General features: G+C 44.6%; 1 protein-coding gene across 1 annotated transcript in view; it reads right to left on the reverse strand.

Annotated features, from left to right (window-relative positions):
- Positions 1 to 19131, reverse strand: part of LOC105569938 — a 48187-nt gene extending 29056 nt beyond the window's left edge. Inside the window, exon 1 of the mRNA XM_012026812.1 lies at positions 18856 to 19131. The gene's annotated coding sequence lies outside the window, so the exon portion shown is untranslated. The remainder of the gene's footprint in view (positions 1 to 18855) is intronic.
- Positions 19132 to 21605: the final 2474 nt, after the last annotated feature.

The raw sequence follows: 21605 nt of genomic DNA on the forward strand, positions 1-21605 counted from the left end.
CAAAGATTGTGGATCTAGTCTCTTCCTCGTAAAAAAAAAGAGAAACGACAAGTCCTCAAGATTAACCCAATGCTAAATGTGTGCTGGAAAATTAAAGATCTATTTAGATGTTTCGATATTACTTTGATTTTAAGACACTCGTCACTTTTCAATCGTATTCTATACATATAGTGGCTGACGGTATTGGCTATAACAATTTCCTGGTAGGAAAAAGTAAAATCTGCATGTATTTATTATCGAAAGCGAAGTATCGATATCTTTGATAGATTGTACGAGGAAAGAACGGCGCAAACGGTGCATCGATGATATATAAGTGGATGCAATAAAAACGCGAGTAGGGGTACTCTTGTAACGGGCATCCTCGGGTCCGTTGGAAGGCCGTTGACTCCGCAAAACTTTCGCCGGCGCTTTCATATAAGGCAGACACAAAAGTATAATCTAGACATTGTAAAAAGCGTTCGGTCATTAAAATTGATAACCTTGCAGGACGAGTAAGTGCATGACTTTCCTTTTTTACAAAAGACGTCGCATCTTTCTGTTATTAATTTAAAGACTGCACTTTGACCACGGGAATATCGAGATCCATTAAATAGCCGCGATTTCAACTTTTCACGCACATCAAACTGATCCCGTACATCTGTCGCAAAAGCTAACGATTTATTTAACTGGTTTTATTACACAGAAAAAAAGAATATTTTTCTTTCGAAAATTTAGTCTCAATGTGAAAATCTTGAAATGAGATTGCGTTAAAGAAAGAAAAACTTACTTGAATGAAGCAATTTTATATAATTCAATCAAGAAAATATATGCTTATCGTTTAAAAATAATTTTCTTGAATGGAAAGAAAACAAGAAATCATTTTAATCATTGTAATCTTAGATTTGATAAAAAAATAACATTTTCAAATCTAAGATTACAATGATTAAAATGATTTCTTGTCAAATTAATTATATGTATTCTCGAAGTGACAATTATAGTATTTAAGTAAGACTGTATAATATTGTGTTGGAATGTAAGATTATTAAATGCTTCTAAGAAGAAGAAGCTTATAGATGGTTGCGTATATACAAGACAATGAACGGGTTAATTTGAGTATACAAGAGTTGATCTGCACTTATTTTTTTTCTATGTACAGACGCGACACTTGACTGTTAATCGCGCGCGGTGGCATAAAGCCCGTATCACAATAGAGAGTTGACTAATCTCAAGCGAATTTTACTCAGATTGGTCAAATTTCAATTCTAATCTCAATCTCAACCCGTAGTCTGATACGGGCTTTAGGATGTTCGAATGGTGCATCAGAGATGATCATAAATAACCACGCGTTTGCATTCGCCGAACGTTAGAACGCTGCGTCCGCGGTTATCACTTGGATTGATTTTAGTTCCGGCATTTAGGATCTACGCGCCGTACGCGAGGTAACGAAGGAGAAGGAACAAGACGAAAGAGATTGCAATCGCGCTCGTGAGATCCGATCCGAGAAATAACTCGTAACTCGCCCGGCATCGGCGAGGCAACGTCAACCGCGCCAACCCCTCGAAGCTACTAAAAGCCCAGGCCTCTTCGTCTTCGTTCCGCCGTCTGCCTCTCGCGGCAGCGGTACAAATCGCCGTATCGCGCTGTAAAACCGCGCGGTGAATGTAAAATTCGTGAAGGCGTTTACGCGGCGTCGACGGATTCCCGGCGGATTCCCGACGGTGGTCACCGGCGGCACGCTGCGCCTTTCCAAGGAGGAGCGCGAGGAAACGCTGCATACCAGGGGGGGGGGGGAGACTTTCTCACGCGAAGGGCGTCGCGTATGCCTTCTGCACCGAATATCTATCTCTCTCTCCTTCTCTCTCACCGGCGGATTCTAATTGCGATCTCTAACGAGCGACGCCACCCACGAGCGACGCCGCCCACGAGCGACCGCAGTCATTTAAATTTGTGTCATTACTTGGCCGCGTGCGCGAGACGGCGCGAAGGAGGCTAGTGTGGGCCGGCGAACGTCTCCCGGGTGCGTCCTCGGCGCCGAGACGCCCGCATCCTCGGAAAGGATTTTTGTGTTGCTAACATAAAAAAATATTCTTCACGCACTTATATTCCTCGTTTGGTATAAAAATAAGACAATATCAAAAGAAAATCAATCATTCTTATTCTCCTCTATCGAATTAAAAAAGATTGACTTACTGTATTGAGACAAGAGTAACTTACAGTTTTCTGAGCCTACTCGAAGTGCATCGAATGTGCTTAAAATTCTACTACAGAAGACACCTGATAACAGGTGCATCTTGTACATGAACGGTAATGAAATTTGACAAAATACGTCATGATTTTCCAATTCATACCATACATTGTAAAACTAGTCATGCTTAAAAAATCGAAGAGTGATATAATTTTGGCCGGTACTATATAAAATGTAAGTTTATATACATATATATATATTCTTCCGTTTCGAATAAATTTTCCCTCCATCTTAAAAAGATACAAATATTCCTTTCTCTATAATAAATATGATTGGCGCTATATCGATCCTATTTTATGATAGTGTAATAGCATTGGATCTGGAAATTTTTTCTGTGAGTGCGGTAACAATGCTCGACGTGTACGCGGGCAGATATCGCTCAATTAATGGTGCGCGAGCCCTTCACTGTCAAAACGGGATTAGGTCTAACGCACGAGTAATCTGTCACGTTGTAATTATCCCAGGTTACAGCCTGCAATTATCGCGATACTCGAAATTGCTCTCGTATCAATCGCCGCTACACCCCGAATTATTTCCTGCGCGCTGATCGACACCGCGAGTCCCGCGACTCCAGCGATGAAATTTCAAGCCTGTCGCGTGTGTATACCCCGTGTCTACCGTAATTTCCTTTCGATTACTTTACATAGACCCGCCGCGAAATTTACATTTAATGTGCCGAGCAAGCAATGCCCGCACGCAATCAATCGAACGTATTTTGTTTAACGATGCAATTTAGCGCGCGATATATCTGCCCCAAACCTACCGCGGGGACGTTTCGTAACCTGCGTCGTAAAACTATGGCAGCACGGAAGAAAGCCGTTGTTCTTGGAACAGTAACGCCAACAGGGTTTCCGTGGAAATGCTCCCGATGCGGTAACGCGAATGAGACTCTCGCGTTTACAATAGAGTCGCACATACGCGAGAAGAATGATGCGCTACGCTTCCACCGCATCAGCATAATTACCTTACAATTATGTTTGCGTTACGTAAACGCGTTACACGTGGCGCAAATTGATTGGCATGCTACTCAGTTGAGGGGAAAAAAATTGACGTGTTTTTCGTTTACCGCGTTTAGACCTCGGCTATTTTACATATCCCCAGATAGCACGCATAGTTTTATGAATGTTCCTCTGGAGTGCAAATATTCTTAACTTCAGAATATTCCAGTCAAATATTCTATAAATATAGTACATAGATTATTACGTACATGACAAAGAAGAACGTTTTTAGAATATTCGCCGAGAACGTCTTTGAAATATTCGTTCAGAATAATTTTTTAATATTCATCGAGTTTATGTATTGCACATCGTTTATTGTGTAATACACTTATCTTATGCAAAAGGCAGTGAAACCTGTGATCATACCATGTATAACCGACACGCTATACTCGATAGATTATTCTATTCACATTCGAAAAAGATTTATAGTAGTGCCAGTCGAATATTCCACGAATAAAAGATAAATATATAAAAATGGCCTATGGAATATTCCAAATATTCCTGAAGAATATTCTTAAAATGTTCATAGAAGTGTCTTGTGCTATCTGGGTCGGTCCGTTTCCGCCAACGCAGTTTTCTTTAAACTCGGTTCCACTTACTTTACATCTTTTCCTAGTTTTACGAATTGGAAAAAAGATAAGAGGTCATTGGAACCGAGATTAAAGTTGATCTGCGTCGGTAAAAATAACGCAATGAAAGACGAAGTTCAGACTGAATGCACGAAATCACTTTTCTCGATATCTCGGATGTGCTCCGAGAATTGATTCAACGCACAACTATCACAGCATTCATGTCTACGGACGTCCCGAAACGAGCCGAGACAGCTTCAGCAATTCCGGAAGTTATAAAGGAAGTTTGGCTTCCTCCAAGTTTCTCCTCTCTTTTACCACGCAAAACTATAAGCGTTGCATAAATTGACAGTCATAGACAACAGCTGGTAGAAAAACACGGCTATTAAATTCGCAGCGCGTCCTGGGAACGTACCTTTGTAAATATCGCACTTATGTGCGAACGACGTATTTTAAACTTGCCGTTTTAATCAAATGCACCGCGCGCTTCACGCTTGAAAAGAAAAACTTGAATTTTATCCGTCCCCAAACAATTCCTATTGCAACGAAGACTATCGACGTCTCCGACACTCGTGGTTGGAGAAAAGGACGACTTGAAATTAGTCAAAGGAATCTGCGGACGATACGAGAAACTCAAGGGTATCTTGAGCCAACGGTACTCGATACTATTTTGCCTACTGGATTTCCTGCAAGAGCCGACAAGGCTGCAGAGTTTTAGATCAGCTGACTTAGGCCTAAAACCAACGGTATACGATACTATTTTTCTAACTGGATTGTTTACAAGAGCCTATCGGGATTTAGCCTTAAAGCCAACGGTACACGATACTATTGTTCCTACTGGATTGCTTACGAGAGCCAGTCAGGATTTAGCCTTAAGTCATCTGATCTAAAACTCTGCATTCTTATTGGCTCTCGCAAGCAATCCAGTGGGAAAAATAATATCGTGTGCCGCTGGCTTAAGTCAGCTTAATCTAAAGCGCGATACCAACGGCACACGGTACTATTTTTCCAACTGGATTGCTTACGTGAACCAATAAGGATGCAGAGTTTTAGATCAGATGACTTAAGACTGAATCTTGATTGGCTCTCGTAAGCAATCCAATAGGAAAAATAGTATCGTGTGCCGTTGGCTTAAATCCTGATTGGCTTTCGCAAGCAATCCAATAGACCAAAAAAAAATAGTATCGTGTACCGCTGGCTTTATTCACGACAATTCCGTTAATTTGCACAGTAACGGCGTAAAGACGATCGAGCGCTTCATAGAGACACGCGGTCTACAATACGTTATCACTTTCAACGGCCTGGATTCAACGGCGGATCGCACGATCAATACTGACGCGGAGAACCGTATCGCTGCAGAGACCGCAAAAAAAATCACGACCACTTTCTACGAGACCGTCCCGGTTGCAATCGCGGTGCATTTCGACGCGTTCGCCACAAGGCTCGTACTACGCTCGGCGATCAGCATCCCGCTGACCGCGAGTGAGATCGCGAGTGAGCTCGTTCGGGAAGCATTAAACGACATATCGTCGTCGTACCTATACGCAAAAATATTCCTCGATCGTTGATCCCGTCGCGCCGATCGATCGTAAAGATCCGTGCGCGACGACGCGAACGAGGACGCTAAAAAGCCAAGGCTGCTCCTTAAATCCGAGTATCTCCCGATCGGCGGCGCGCGGAGTCGAGGGAGCCTATGAAGAAAGCTGATGCGCCGCGCATAATTTCGAAGCTCATTAAAGACCACCGCTCCGATCGGCCTATTTTTCCGCGCTTTGACATTCCGCGCGAAATTACACGCTCGAGTATACGGAACGACGGCGACCGCGGCGATCGTTGCGATGATTACAAGCGTTCGTGGCGTAGCCAGCTGGATAAACGCCAGTCGGAGATTGCGCGAAAAACGCAGGCGTCTCTCCTCGTCACAAAACCCCGCCGCCGCCTGCTCGCGCGCCGGTACCCTCGCTCCGGCTTAACTTCCTATCCTTGAACCTCCATGGAAAGATAAAGCAGGTACGCGCGCGCGTACGCACGCACGCACGCACACGCGTGTGCGTCGGGAGAAAGAGAGAAACCGGGTGTGGCCGGGTGTAGATCGGCGACCGGCCGTGAGAGACGGCACGGAGAGAGACGGCGAATGTCAAGTGTGTCACGCGAGTGAAACGTTTGCTCGCGCTCGCGATGCGGTTTATTGCGGCGCGCGATTGTGTGCCAATCCCAGACCCCGTGCGCGCCGAGCCGAGGCTTCGGAAGCGATTATGTGTACCGGGGCTACCGGCTGCTGGCTGCTGCCGGGGCTACCGTCTGCATGCGACGCACGCGACGCGTTTTATTGACGCTAATACGTCGTCTACTCGAAGGAAGGCTCTACCGGCCGACCGGGGCCCGTCCACTGGAGACCCTGTGATCAGAGACTGGCCACAAGAGTTCGTCAAATTCCTGCGAGTTAGAGGGAAACATAGGCTACCTCACGTCGTAACGATCGTAGAAGAGCGAGCTAGCCTATGTTTCTCTCTCTCACTCGCAGGAATTTGACCAACTCTTATGACCAGTCTCTGATTACAGGGTCTCTATCGTCGACTTCCGTCGGACGACAGATCGGTCGAACTTGCGTACCGCCGCCCGGTCCGCGGCGGTAATCGCGAGCTGAGCGCGGCTTCTTCTACGATGCTCTTGTAGAGGAAGGTCAGGGAAGGTAATCGTTACGGGAGTATTATCCTAAGAATAGACTCGGAGAACGCGCGGAGAGTGTGTTCGAGTAAGTCTCAAAGTTGTAAAGCCGCCTATGGGCTTCGTTCGAATAAAACCATTTTACGCGTAATTATTAATCGAGAGAGCGGCCGCGCCGCGTGCTCCGGATCGCGAGGCGATCGGCGGATGCGGGGTGGAAAATCAAAATACAAACGCGCGTCTCGGGCGAGGTAGCGCGAGGTGTGAAATTTATGGTTTGACGGCGGTGCGCGCGCGGCGATCGCTCGAGAAAGGATCGTCGCAAGAAACCGATCGTTCGAATTCCACGGGAGTTAGAAACCGATAAGCCGCGCCGAGGGCGGGGAAACAGGAAGGCAATTAGATTGTCTATTCGTTTCAAATGACCGGCTACGCCAGTAAAACAAGCGTCCGCGCGCGAGAATGTTAAACGGAAGTGCGATCGCAAAAAGAATAACGGACAAAGCACGACGAGCATTAAAGGGGGACTTGTAGGTGCTAAACTCGTGACTAAACTCGCTTAATACTTTTCCGGTCGTCACTCGCACCTGCAGGAAAGCCCATTCACATTTCCGCGCGTCCGTCGTTTTCGCACCTGACAGGAAGGCGACGGGAACCTATTAGCATCCAGCTATCTTCGCTCAGAGTCTCATCCTGGCGCGCTCTTAACCCTTTCCGCTCATCCGGGGACCAGCGGACTCGAAAAGGTCCCAACGAACGTTTAAGGCCGAGTATCTCTAGGTCGTTGCTTGAAAACTGATCTCCGACTACCGCCTATAGATAGTTCCAGGTCTTTTCTTTAGGACTCGTCGCTAGGTCTTGCCCGCAAAGCATTATTTTACCCGTGGCAGCCGATCAAAGTGGACACGGGGTCATTTTGGAACGCACTAGTCTTTTTCTTAGTGTCTCACATCTCTGGAGTACACCATCAAAATTTAAAAAAAATTTTAATTTTTAAGTAAAAACGTCATTCTTCCGCATTTTTACATTCGCCATTTTTTAAGCAAGCTAAAATTAAAATAAAAAAAACCTTTTTGATTCATATTTTAGAATGTTTGAAGAACGTTCGGTGATTCTTTAAAAATTGCTAGGGTCACTCGGACTCCTCGAACACACTGAAAAAACACTTAAGAGGTCATTCCACCCCTTAAATAACACCAACCCCTTTTTGGTGTTATTTAAGAGTGCCCTAATAAATCTGTGTACCCTAAAAATTTTTTGGTGTTATTTAAGAGTGCTCTAATAAATCCCAATAAAGTGGAATGACCCCTCAGGGCCAGTTTCACCAACGTCGGATTACTGTTAACTGAAGGTTAATTGATTCCCTGTCTCTTCTAAGGGTCAGTTTCACAAACATCGGTTAACTGCCAACCGAAGGATACTCGATTCTCTGTCTCTTCTTAAATAATAAGATGGAAAAAGATAGGGAGTCGACTGAACCCTAGTTAACAGTCAACCGACGTTTGTGAAACTGGCCCTTAAGCAGGAAGGCTTAAGAATTTCGACCAATCGGAATTTTCAGCGTCGTTTACGTGTCAAAATGGCCGCTTACACTTTCGGCAGTCGGTCATCTCCCTTAAGTCTTCAGTTTCGCCGCTTAAGTTCTTTTCACGCGCTCGAGGTGTACCAGGGAAGGGTTAAACGAGCGAAGTGCGCGCGCGGTCGAGAAATCCGCGCCCGAGAATCTGAACGTCCGCAGCGCGATCGGACCTGAAATGTATTCCGCAGCGTGGAAAAGAACGGGCATCCGGCGCGGGACTCGCCTTCTGCGAAGGGAAATATCCCGGCCTCCGAGAACGAATCCGCGAAGACGCGAGGGTCCCTACTCTGCGGATCGTTTCGAAATAATAGTCTATAACCGGGTAATCATACATTCCATAAAATAAGCACGCGCGCGGGCAAGGGGACTCGTTACGCTCAGCATTGGCACACAGGTCGGAATAAACCGAAGGGCACACACAGCCGTCATGCAAGCCGCGCGCTCGCACATCGCGCGATCGGAAAAATCCATAATTCGACGTTCCGTTGCGCCGCTGCTTCGGATTACGTACTTGCTCGCATGCGATTTCCAGTTACCTGACTTTCGTCTTCGGGAGTGAGGGGGGGGGAGGAGGAGGGGGCACTTTCAACGCCGAACATTGAAATATTTGTCTCCCCCGGAGATTAACTCTGACGCGATAAATATACACGCTCCGACGGTTTGTTATCTTTTTGGCACGGTGTCGCCACGGATATCTTTCTACTGTCGCGCGAGCGTCAACGTATTTCGCACTGTCGTCCGAGAGTTAACAAGGAGCCGAGTTGCATGCGCGTTTCGTTATCGCCGTCAGTAAATTCGCCGATTATCGGGGTTCGGTTGCGACAAAGGGGTATAATTAATCGTTAACGAGCCTATTCAGGCTTTTACGACGATCCGAAATATCGGTTTATTCCGGGAAGATCCCGAGGTGAGTAACTCGGGGAGACTGATGCATTTAATGACTCGATGATTTCATTTCTTTTGTCGCTGAATGTTGCAGATAATAACCCGCTTTTCCGAGAAATGAATTATAATTCGAAATGCGTTCGATCGTTAAGGTATAAAAGTTTTATTGGAGAATTAAACTCGCCTTTCACGAATTCTGCCATTTCGAGCCAGTCAGGTTTCTTTTCGATTTTTATGATAATGAAAACTACTTTTTTATCGTAACTTAATTTCAACCGATATATTCGCATAATAATATGAAAATTAATTTTTTAAGGTAGCTCCTGCATAATCCGATCAAAAGTAGAAAAAATTGAAATTTAAGTACGTTGTAGTTGTAAATTTTATCTATCGTTATGCGAAATTTCAAACCCGGTCGCCGATAAAATAAAAAAAAATGTTAAAGTTGTATTTTTTAACATTTCAGTAAGCGCCAAGTAACAGTTATACATATAACATCAATATTATAATTTCCTACTCAACAAGATAAATGTAATATAACACCCATGTTATATTGCATTTCCATTGTTAAGTAGGAAATTATAATATTAATATTATGTAACTATTACTTTGCTGTTCCTTATGGGCCGATCGTTCGCCGAAGCACTTTGAGGATTAATATTATTTTATAGAACAAGTAGATCTTAACAAAAAACGAGATAAACATAATAAATGTCACAAGAATTCAAATGTGCTATTAAGTATTTGAGGTCACCGACCTCTGCAAGCAAATACTTATTTAGCAAAGTCAAAAGATACAATGTTTTAAGGAAATTTGAAGCACCTTAAACCGCTCTTTCGTGCAGGAGCCATCTTAATTTCAACTTATACAGGGTGTCTCATTTTAAATGATCCACGGAAATATCTCCAACAATATGAAAGATACGGAGAAACGTTTCAAACAAAAGTTGTTTGGTTCGAAGGGGGACATTAGGTGGTGCCATTGATTGGACGTTGGCTAGTCATTTGAAGGTCACCTTCAATTTTTTTAATGAAGCCCCCTATTGTTTATTATACTATCTTATTCTACTTATCTTATTCTAATTAATATGAACAACATTTGTCTGAAACCATTTTTTGATTTGCCTAATACTTTTTGAGATATTCAAGAGAAAATTTATAACTTTTTCAATGTTTAGCTTATGACATCTCGATAACTGTTTGTCGGAGGGAAAAGTAGTACAGGACTGTTTTACTTGATTTAGTCTCAGGAATATGCTGTTGAAATAGTGTTTCAATTATTGAAAATTTCTGTGTATTGTAACACGTAAAATTTACATACATATTTGCATTCTACGGTACCTAATAAAACCTACTTTTACGATAATTTAATATTTCAGCCTACGTGTCTGCGTAATGACATAAAAATTAAAACTCTTCGTGTAAACGTGAAAATGTAGGAAGACTTTAATATTATGTAATAAGCATAATCTTCAATATCGCCAGCAGTAATTAACAACGTCAGTGTTTTCTTGACCGTATCTGGCATTTTTAATAATCCAGAAAATTTATTGCAAAAAAATAAAAAGAGACGCCTGCCTAGAGTGTAGGGGCAGTCCAGGTTCAAACCCTGGCTGAGGTAATATTTTTCGGAGTAAGTTTTCTATATTATTAAAAATGCCAGACACGGCCAAGAATTAAAACACTGACGTTTTTAATATTATGTATTTACAATTCATAATAAAAAAAACACCTCTTTATGATAATTTATTATATTTCAAATTACGTATAATAATATAAAGCACTACTTTTTTTTAAATAAATTTGCAAATACACGATTAGTCTTATGTAGCACGTGTGCATTTATGCAGTTTAATTCGCTAATAAATATTTATCGTTCCGAGAACATGCATATTCGAAATCAGTGTTCCGATTGTTCAATGAATTCATATATCAAAAAGATGCACCTGCATTCACGTCTCCGTGACATTCCGTGAATCGGAGCTTCTCGGTAACGAGCTGAACGAGCGAGTTAAAATTCACGCGTCATCTGCATAATGAAGGGGGTAACACGGTGCCGCGTAAGAGCCAGCGGCGAAACCGTATTTCGACCGATCGTGTCAAACGGGTGCGGCTGCTGGCGCGGACACGAAACTGTTACGAGTTGACACGGCAGTCTAAGACTTTCACGTCAATATCCCGGCGGAGGCCGAGAGCCCCGCGGCCTTTTCCCTCGACGCCGCCGCCGCCGGAATTTTTGCATCCCTCCGGATTTCGCGTCGGCTGCAACGAGGAGAGAAGTAGCGGGAACGAGCGCGAGCGTGTGCGAGCGTTGCGCAAAGTCGCGCAGCGGCTCGGTGTCGGTCTACCGTAAACTTGACTTTACGAGCGGAGCGGCCGCGGCGCTGGTGCCCGCGCGAGAGCTCCGGCTTGGACGCCGCTTGGCTTTTTCGCGGTTACCTCTGTATTTTGTTTCGTCTCGCCGGCGTAACGGTCCGCCGTCGTCGTTGCGCGATACCGCTCAGACCGCGGTCTCTCGCGAGCCGTCGCAGCCGTAGTCGGCGGGATCAAAAAGTCCGTGTGAAGGCCCGAACACGCGAAAAAACTTAAGCAGTAAAACTTAAGACTTGAGGGAAATGGCTGTCGAGAACGGAAGCAGCCATTTTGAAACTTGGCAATGCTGCAAGTCTTAGGTCTCAAGTCTTACCGCTTAAGTTTCTTCGTGTGTTTCCAGCTTCAGACTTAAGACTTGACGGAAGTGAGCAATGTTAGTCGAGAATGTAAATAGCCATTTTGAAACTTGAGCAATGCTAAAAATCCCCAAATTTCTGATTGAAATTCTTAAGTCTCAAGTTTTATTGCTTAAGTTTCTTCGTGTGTTTCCAGCTTTAGACTTAAGACTTTAAGGGAAACGACCAGTAACTGTCGAGAACGAAGGTAGTTATTTTGCAACTTAGTAATGCTGAAAATTCCGATTGGTTGAAATTCTCAAGTCTGGAGTCTTATCGCTTAGGCCCGGTCTACAATGAGTTGTTAGTCGTTAGTCAGAAGTCGGAACTATATGTCGGTCCTTTTTCTTCCACCCAGAAAGGAAAAGGATCAACATATAGTTGCGACTTCTGACTAACGACTAACAACTCATTGTAGACCGGGCCTTAAACTTTTTCGCGTGTTTCTAGTTTAAGACAAACCGCATGTCCCCCGTCTTTTAGAATGGAAAATCGCCGATTCGAACGACGAAGAGAAACGCAACATAAATGCACCTGCAAACAGCTAATTAAGAGAAATTCGCTGCATTTTGCCCGACGCTTACATTGTTACGCTGTAACTAGATAGTGATTGAGAATTTAATTAAAGACATCGCTAGTTTCAAAACCTTCGACGTTTAATTTCGCCAAAATGAAAATGTATCGCGAGTGCACGCGCTGCGCTTCCTTTTACTCTCCGATAACGCATGTTTTATTTTGACAAACGTTATATCTTATCCTGGAAGTTATTTTGATATTGGTGCCTTAAAACGCTTCTCTGATTTCTCACCGTCGAGTTTCGAAGGCCAAATCGCTCGAGGCTGGGCTTTCACGCCTCGGAATTTCACGACGCACATACTCGCATCTCGCGTCGTTTGTATGCGGAAGTGCGCGCGGCGGCGGCGTATATCCTGAAATTCCGCGGGTATCTCGCTCGCGCGGCCTCACCTTCCGCACCTGCGGAAACGCAGCCGAGGGAAACGCGCCGCGGTTCTCTCCTCCGTCTCCTCTTTTTTTCCTCCCGAGCAGCGCGAATTCCATGCAAATTTCGCGGGGCCGCCGCCGTCCACATAACGCCACGCGCCGATTGTTCGCTTTCGCGATTAATTACCGGCTTCGCGCGCAACTCTGACGTAATCCGCGAATCATCTGGATGGAACTTCCGGAATGCGGCAGATTATTCCGCGAGCGTGCTTCCGTATGCGTTCCGCGTAACGGAGCGTTGCGAGCCGTTCGTCCACGATTCGCCGACGACGCAATCGAGGAGGTTCTGTTTATGAGAACAAATTTAGGCGCGATTGCGCCAAAGGGGCGCACTAAAAGTTATCGCTCTCCGAGAAATTTCGAAACCTCCGTTGCCGTCCGTACGCGGATCTCCGAATACATCGCGTTTTCTTTCAACGCTAGCTCGTCGAAACAATTTAAAGCTCACCGCTTATTGCCGGTTTTATTACCATTTGACTATTTATAGTTACGCAATTGCCAACGGGAAACCTATTAGACTAACGTTAACAGCGTAATTAAATGCCATGAAATCCGTCCGTTTAAATTCGACGTGTCCAGCATCAAGCAACAACTTCTTTCGAGACTCTTCACCCCCCTCTCCGGCATGGCTAATTTTATCCGCGAGAAGCTCTATATCGTTAATATTCACAGCCTGCATCGATTCTCGCGGACGCGTGTAGATAGAGCCTTGCCTACGCGCGATAAAAAATGTAGTAACGCGATCCCAGGAAATTGGTCCGCGCAAATCAACCTTGACATTCGGCTTTAGATCGCCTCGCCGAGTTTTACCGCTGCAGGTAGCCGGTGGATGTGACGCGGATATGAAAGTCGCGTCTCGCTTATGTCCACGGGCCATAACGGCACCTAACGACTCGATCCGACGACTAATCGGCGGGCCGACAATGGGAATTAAGCACGACGGGCGATTGGCACCTAATTAGATAAATTCATACAACCGCTCGGCGTACGTGCCTGCGCGCGGCATCGCGGCGCGTCCGGACGCACGCCGCGCGTTGTTAACCCGCCAGCGATTCGCCGGCAGGAGGACTCGGCGCACTTCCTTGCGGTTTTGCCGATTACCTCTCCCGTTGGTGTAATTTCGAAAAGCGTCCGGCTCTCGCGACTCGCCCCTTAAGTGGCAGTTTTCTTTAATCGCGCGTCTCGTCCGCAGCCCCCAATTTTCTCGTTAACGCACGACGATGGACAGAATGGTTGCGACACTTTTTTGTAATGAGTTTGAGAACGTGCATTTAGACTCGAGGTTGCGTTTCAAAATCTCCGAGGAATATTTTACTCGATTCCGAAATCATTTTCGATCTCTTTCGCGAGTAAAATTTTTCTCAGAAAAAAATGTTTTGGAACGCAAACCAGAATCTGTACAGTGATGGGCAGAATGGTTGCAACACTTTCTTGTAATAAGTTTAGGACCGTGCATTCAGACTCAAGGTTGCGTTTCAAAATCTCCATGGAATATTTTACTCGATTCCGAAACCATTTCCGATCTATTTCGCGAGTAAAATTTTCCTCAGCAAAAAATATTTTAGAACGCAAACCTGAATCTGTACAGTGATGGACAGAATGGTTACAACACATTTTTTTAAATGAGTTTAGAAATATGCATTTCGACTCAAGGTTACGTTTCAAAATCCCCGAGGAATATTTTACTCGATTCCGAAACCATTTGCGATCTATTTCGCGAGTAAAATTTTTCTAAGAAAAATGTTTTAGAACGCAAACCTGAGTCTGTACAGTATTTGACTCGATTCCAAAAGCATTTCAAGCATTTCCGATCTATTTCTCGAGTAAAATTGTTTCCTCGACGAAAACGTTTTGGAACGTAACCATGAGTCTAAATGCACGTTCCTAAACTCATTAAAAAAATTGTTGCAACCATTCTGTCCATCACTGTACAGCGATTCGCAGCTCTCGCGCGGAGAAAAAGTCGCGGACGTGAGGATCATATGACGCGCTTTTTCGTCAACGCCATCGCGTATGGTTGCATCGCGCTGCGACGAAACGCTCCGACTTTACGCGACGTGGCCGATCGCGATCATCGATAGAGTCGTCAGCGACATTTAGTATGACTAAGTTTTAAAATTGCCAACATGTGACGAACATAACGCGGCCACGTGCAAGATACTAGGAAGGCAACGACGACACCATGGACAAGTGCTAATTAAACAGTATTTTACGACGTGACGGGCGTTTCTGGAGACAAACTAATCAATTCGTTCGGCACGTTTAATATGCGACAGATGGACTCCGCTGCCACTTAATCGCCGCGCGGATGATCCGTTGCTGCAACCATGTATTTTACACTTATTGACATTTTCCCGTTGAGAGTACCAAGCGACTGTTTATTTAGGATTTGTGCAAGAGCGCAAGCACTACAGGCACAGCAAAGTGAAAGAGGCAGGAATGCTCCAAGTCAGCAGCGTGCTGATAATATCGCCGCGTCCGGAGGCAAATGAAATTAGATGGCAAGGTTACGGTACTCGACCAAAAAAAGAAACCGGTTCTTTTAATCCTCGCTAATGTATTTGAGGACTTGATAATTCTCGGTAATTAACCATAATTCATCAAGGTAGCGAGAAGAAAAAGGAATAGGACTATAACGGATCTACCGTTTTAACTTGTCGCTTATTCTCGATAAAGCCCATAAATATTTCGTAGTTTAAAGATAAAAATACAACAAGGAATATATCTCGGAAATAAATTTAACTCGATATCTCCATGTATTTTTACATCAATCACCGAAGAATGATCTTTACTACGTGGAAGCCTCCGGGGAAACTACTCGAGTGGAAGTTCATCAATACCCCTCGCAATGTCTAGTTTTGCGAGTGTGACGAGTTAAAATAAATTCAATTTATTTCGAGCGTCTACAATTGCTTCCTTCACGACGTCCCCCTTCAGCGCTTCGGAGAAAAGTGTGTAACGTCAGCGAAGTGCTGCAGCGAAGAGTTAAAATTACGCTCTCGTGAAGTTCGCCTGGACATCATCTTCGGCAGGAAAGGACAATAAAGCGTTGCGACACGTTACGATTAATCGCCAGCCCTGCGGTGCACGCGGATTTTAACGGGATTACGTAACAACTCCAGCAACGATATTCGTGTCATGACGTACCAATTACCGTGAGTATATACCGTCGCAGTATCGCAGTATCATCGATCGATGAGCATCCTTATTACGAGCTATCTCGTAAAGACGTTATATTGGATGTAACGACTATTGCGTAATACGAAGGAGATACCGAGGCTGCGAGATAGAATTGATAATTTCAGGGCCGATATCACGCGCGAGCAAACCGAGCAATTGCTCGGCAAATTGAAAGAGGGTCGGTACTCGACCTTATTTTTATTTTAGTCTATACTGGGTGTCCCGACGTCGCGCGTAAATCGCATCGTAATATCAGAAACTGTATTGAAGACGCCATTTGTTTTAACGCCGAGGCGCAGCGTTCGGAACGGGACAATAAGAAAGATTGCGAAACGGTGTATCTTCGTAAGCTTCTGCTGAATCCCAAGCGAGTTGCATTTCAGCAGAATTTTTTATTTAATTAGCACGCGAGGTGTCCGAGTTTCGAAGTTAACGCAAGAAAGATTCGCCGAGAGGAGCGGCAGACGCAGACGCTATTAACTCGTAGCCCAGAAACTGTTTAATTAAAACCGCTGGCGCATTTTTGCGGATAATTTTTCCGGCCGGCGAATCTCCCTCTTTCGACAAATAAACCAAAGCCAGAATTCTTTCCGTCTGACACAGCACCGATTCGTATACGGCAGAAAAAAAAAGAACCATTTGCTTCCTTGGAAATTGCAAATTCTATAACACAGCGAGGTATTTCTGTGTCGGCGGATATAAGCCATGGCCGTCGGTTTTAAGACGTTTCACGTATAGATATATCTCGACCTCCGCCGGCGAACTTTCATTCGTGAATTCCTCGAGCGGCCTTTATTTTATTTACTTGGAGTCGATCCGCGAATAAATTCGATCGACGTTTCCGCAGGTGTTTCGACTTTTCTGTGCGAACGGATTGGGTTTCCGCGTGGGAGACGAGATCTCGCGCGCAATCTGATCCACCTAATTTTAATTACATGGCAATTTAACTTATTCGCTTTAATTATACTTTAATTATCTAACGAGCCTCGCGGTAACGAATGTGCGCGCTGAGCTAATCTCGTGTAAATCATTGTCGCGATCCGAGCCCTCCTTGCGACCGTCCGACGTTTCCGTCTCTCTTAATTACTTAATCACTTATCGCCGTCGCTGTCACCCAGCTATGTAAATATTTTCAGCGTCGAGAGAATGCGTTTCGCGCGACTCGCGAGCTCGCCCCGCAATCAGCTCCGATTTGAGTTTCGCTCCTCTTTGTCCTCGACACCCAGAACAAAGTTTCTTCGATATCAATCACATTTTCTTTCAATTTTTACCTCACTTAGACTTTTTACTTAATTTCAAAGGAATTTCTTTATCTTCACCAAAATTTTTTTACTAAAACTGAAATTTCTAAAAAATTATTTAAAAAATTGTCTTCTAAATTTGGAATAAATTTAGAATAAAATAATTAGACACTAACACCCTGTCACGGGCCCTTTAGTCCTTTATTTCTTCAAATTTGTGTCTATCACATTTGAGCCATACGAATTTTATTAATTTGTTATATCTATCTCTTCAACTCTAGCAAATGTTTTAGTGCAAGTAAATAAAAATGCAGATTCAATGAAACGCACTTTCAATGTCTCATTTGTTTAACCCAAATAAATCTTATTTCTGGGTGTATACGCACCGCGTGTGTCGAGCGGGCGAGCTGAATCTAGAAAGGGACGCGGGGAATGGAGCTAATCAAAGTTAGGTAACTTAAATTGCTGGTGCGGCGCAGCTGCAATCCCGGTGCATGCACGGGGAATAAGTTCGCCTGCGGAGGCACAGGTCGATATGCCCGAGATTTTATCTAAAAATCGATAGGACGGACAACACGTTCGTGCTGACCGCGAGATGTTACTGACCGCAGTCGCGTCGAGTGCAATATTTGACGAAATCCCAGCGTGAAACACGAATACTCTATTAACGGCGATTTAGAACATAAAAGTCCGCATTTCTCAATTCTACGTTCGACTCACTATTTTAGAAAGACCCGGCTGTCGTGCGTGTCCTAACAGGTTTCTACACCGTTCAACCCTTCATTACGCTACTTTTCCCAACACGAGTCGACGCGTAGAGTCTTGGGAGACTCCGATATAAAGACGAATCATTATATCTTTTACGCGGAGAGTTTAAATATTTTCAACAATAAAATTCATAAGTCAAATACAAAGAGCGCGTAGTCGACCAGACTGGCAAGATAAAAATGGTTTATATCCCGACTCTTTGACGGCGAAAAATATCGTGACTCATGAATTGCCGGTACAAACTTATGCGCTCATTTTGTTTTTCTCACCACGACCGCTTTTCACGCATCTAAACTATTGTCACTTGATAAGGGCCTGGGATTAGGTCGAGACGTCGTGAAATAAACCACTCTAATCTTGCCAGTCTGGTCGACTACAGGCTCTTTTTTATTTCAATTTTACCACTGGCGACTGTAAGAACAATCAAGCTCGAAAATTCATAAGGCTCTGACGTGAAATCACAATTCAAAGGAACAAAGGATACGAGAGCCAAGACAGGATGTTTGTGTCTAAATGATCTTTTTATTTTCAAATTTATTGCGAAAAATTTTTACCTCAGCCAGGGTTTGAACCTGGACCTGCCTCTCACCAGGCAGGCGTTTCGCCAATTCGGCCAGCGAGGCACGCGATCATATTTATCGCAATTAAAAGTCTAACGTTATTTCACGAATGTCGTGACTGAAATCGAAATTAGAACTGCGCGCCGACTAATTTGTCAGTCTTGCGACACAGCTTCAAATACAAATCCCCATTATTGCCCACCATTCAAATATTTTCTTTGTTCAATCAAGCTTCCGTGCTCGCTAGAATGCGAAGAGAGATCCTCATTTTGAAAATAATATTTAGTAAAGACCCCACGCGACGGCTGGAGCAAGTTAACACGCCCAGAGGAGGCGAGGAAAATTACAAGCAGATGCGCGCAGGAACTTGCCCGGCGCGAGGAGCAATTTCAGGTCAAGCGTCACAATTCACGCATGGGAGACGCAATCGTTTCTCGTCAACGGCGACGGGGCACGAGAGTTACGTAGGCCTACCTGTTTGCACGGTCGGGATGATCGGGCGAGCTCGGCGAGAAGACGCGCGTGCAGGAGAACGTCCTCGTAGGGCAGGGAGAGCCCAGGGCGATCGGCTTTCCAATTTAAAGGGACACGTCGCGAGTCGCGTCGACTGCTCCTCTCGTAGGTGATATCGATCCCGCGAGCGACGCCCACACGTTGTACGCACGACGGCAGCTGAGCACCGACTGACGCGACTGCCTCGCGCCGGCCGAGACGCCCGAGACGCGACGTCGCGGGCTATAGATGGCGTCTACCCGCTCCGGTGAGCGGTTGGCCAACAGTTCGGTATTCGCAGGTAGGTAGGCAGGTAGTGTACGTATGTATAATACGCGCGGCGCAAGGTAGACGCTCGTGCGCGCGCGTGCGCGCGTACAATGGCGCGCGTTAATGGTGTGCACCTGTGCAGATGCACTCGCAATTAAGGTAGACGCAATTATTCAGGGCCGGGCTAATGGTCATAAATCATTATCAGGCCCCGGATCAAGAGGGCGTTAGGCTGGAGCCGCTTTGCACGGGACACGATAATGACGATGAATAATTAATATATGTTATTGATTTTATAAGCATTATTAACATAAATATTATATTAGTAATTTATATCGTATATTATTAATGTAAAATTAATATTTTAATTATTCCTATGTATGTGAAACAATGAACGAATACGACCCACTCGAATTCGAATTTATGGAATTTGATTCACGCACGAACGCACAAGGTTTAATTAAGCTTATCGCCTCTTATCGCATTCTTTTGAGAGATACGACTGTAAATGTCACAGTGACTAAACCTCGGATTAAAGTTGTGTTTAAATAAAGCTATAGTTTGATAAGAGCATCCGTTGCCACTGAGTGTCGTGGCGATTAACCAAGTTGACGTTTATAAAGTCCAGCCAAGCTGAGAGCTTAAGGCCCGGCGCTTTCACCAACGTTGTTTAACTTTCAAGCTTAGCTCTATTCGTTCTTTGCCTCTTTTGCACTGTTACTTTAGAAAGAGACAAACGTGAATTAAACTAAGATTAAAGTTAAACGACGTTTGGTGAAATCGGGCCCAAGTCGTAATAACGTCAAGTGTTTCGTTTTGAATTAAGTTCGCACCTGGATTCAAGTTAGGCCTGGCTGCACCAACGTCGCGAAATTTTAACTGTAGCTTAATTCGCTCTTCGTCTCTTCCTAACTGTTTCTCTTAGAAAGAGACAAAGAGTGAACTAACAACCAAGGTTAAAGTTAAGCGACGTTGAGCAACCGGGCCTGATAAAATTGGTATAAATCATTTAAAAACCTTCTTTTAAGGCTGGATTCACACCTTGGCAGAAAAGCAGAAAGCAGAAATCTAATCGGAACCAATCAGAACCGCCGCTGGTAATCGAAAGTTACTACTTTCTGCCAGCAGTGCGTGCTGTTTACTACCAGCGCGAGTTCCGATTGGCTTCTGCTCTTCTGCCGGGGTGTGAATCCAGCCTTGTACTACAGTGGCAGGAGCAGTTGTGGAAATGCGTTCGTAACGTCCGGGGCTTGTCGTATGCTTACAGTAGCGCCGGATTGAGGATGCGAGAGGTGAAACGCGCGATAAGCAGCTCGTAAACGCACTCGCGTATCAATATCGTACGTTTTCTGGCTCGACGAACAAAATGTTACGCCGCGTCGAGTAATTAAGAGTGCGCAGAATGAGCACGGCGCCACAAAGTACCGGAAGGGGCGGCACTTTATTTGCAACCGTGTCATTAACGCAACGCGCCGTACACCTACGCAATTTGCACGCGCGTAGGAGATAGTACATACGTGCCTACGCGCCGACACTAAAGCCTATCACACAATAGGAAAGCACAGGGCGATAGGAATAAGGAATAGAAATGCGGAATAGCAGCCTATGCAATGCCAAGACACAATGATTCGTTGGCAATAGGAGTGCTGTCCAATCATCTGCCGTTTGAAACCACGTGCCTGTCCCAGAGTCCCAACTGTGATTGGTCAGGTAGGTCAGGCACAGGGAATAGGGAAGAGAAATCCAACGCGACGGAAATTCTGTTCCTATTGCCTATTCCATATTCCATTGTTCGTCGATACACGGTTTCTGGTAAGGTGGAATTTAGTTATTTCTGTTGCCTGTGTTATTCCCCGTTTCTATTGCCTGTGCTTTCCTATTGTGTGACAGGCTTAAGCGCGGCCGCGGAAGTCTCTGTGTGTACCTGCGACGTCTCCCCGAGTGAATGAACGAGATGCAATCGTCGCGGCCTTACACGCGAGTGTTTTTTTGGTGTGTCCTTTGTGTGTCTTAAAATATCCTTTTTCTTCCGCGGCTATTGTTCGCTCATCGCGTAGCGAAATGAAACGCGCATTCTGGATTACGTAACGTCGGGCACCGGCCGCGGTTGATTCGCTCGTTATTTCTTTGAGAGACCAGAGATTAGGCGCAAATATCGATATTAAATAACGACAACGCGATACTTAGTTAAGTTACAGTTTCCGTATTTTCTTCATTACACAAACGTATCAGGCTCTTATCGCGCCGAGTAAAAAGGACGTTACATATCGAAGAACGTAATGCTAGCTGTATTCGTAATAAAATAAAAATGTATTCGTTAAAAATAAATAAAATATATATTCCGCGTTTTGAAATATATTATGTTTATGTAAAATGGTGGAAAAAAGCTTGATTTCACGGAGGCTCTTGCGCCAACGGAAGTGTAATTTCTCCTAACGCTACGGTAAATGATTTAGCATTCG

The sequence above is a fragment of the Vollenhovia emeryi genome, unplaced genomic scaffold (assembly GCF_000949405.1).
Source record: "Vollenhovia emeryi isolate VEMERY1.0 unplaced genomic scaffold, V.emery_V1.0 DF939122.1, whole genome shotgun sequence".
Taxonomy (NCBI): Eukaryota; Metazoa; Arthropoda; class Insecta; order Hymenoptera; family Formicidae; genus Vollenhovia; species Vollenhovia emeryi.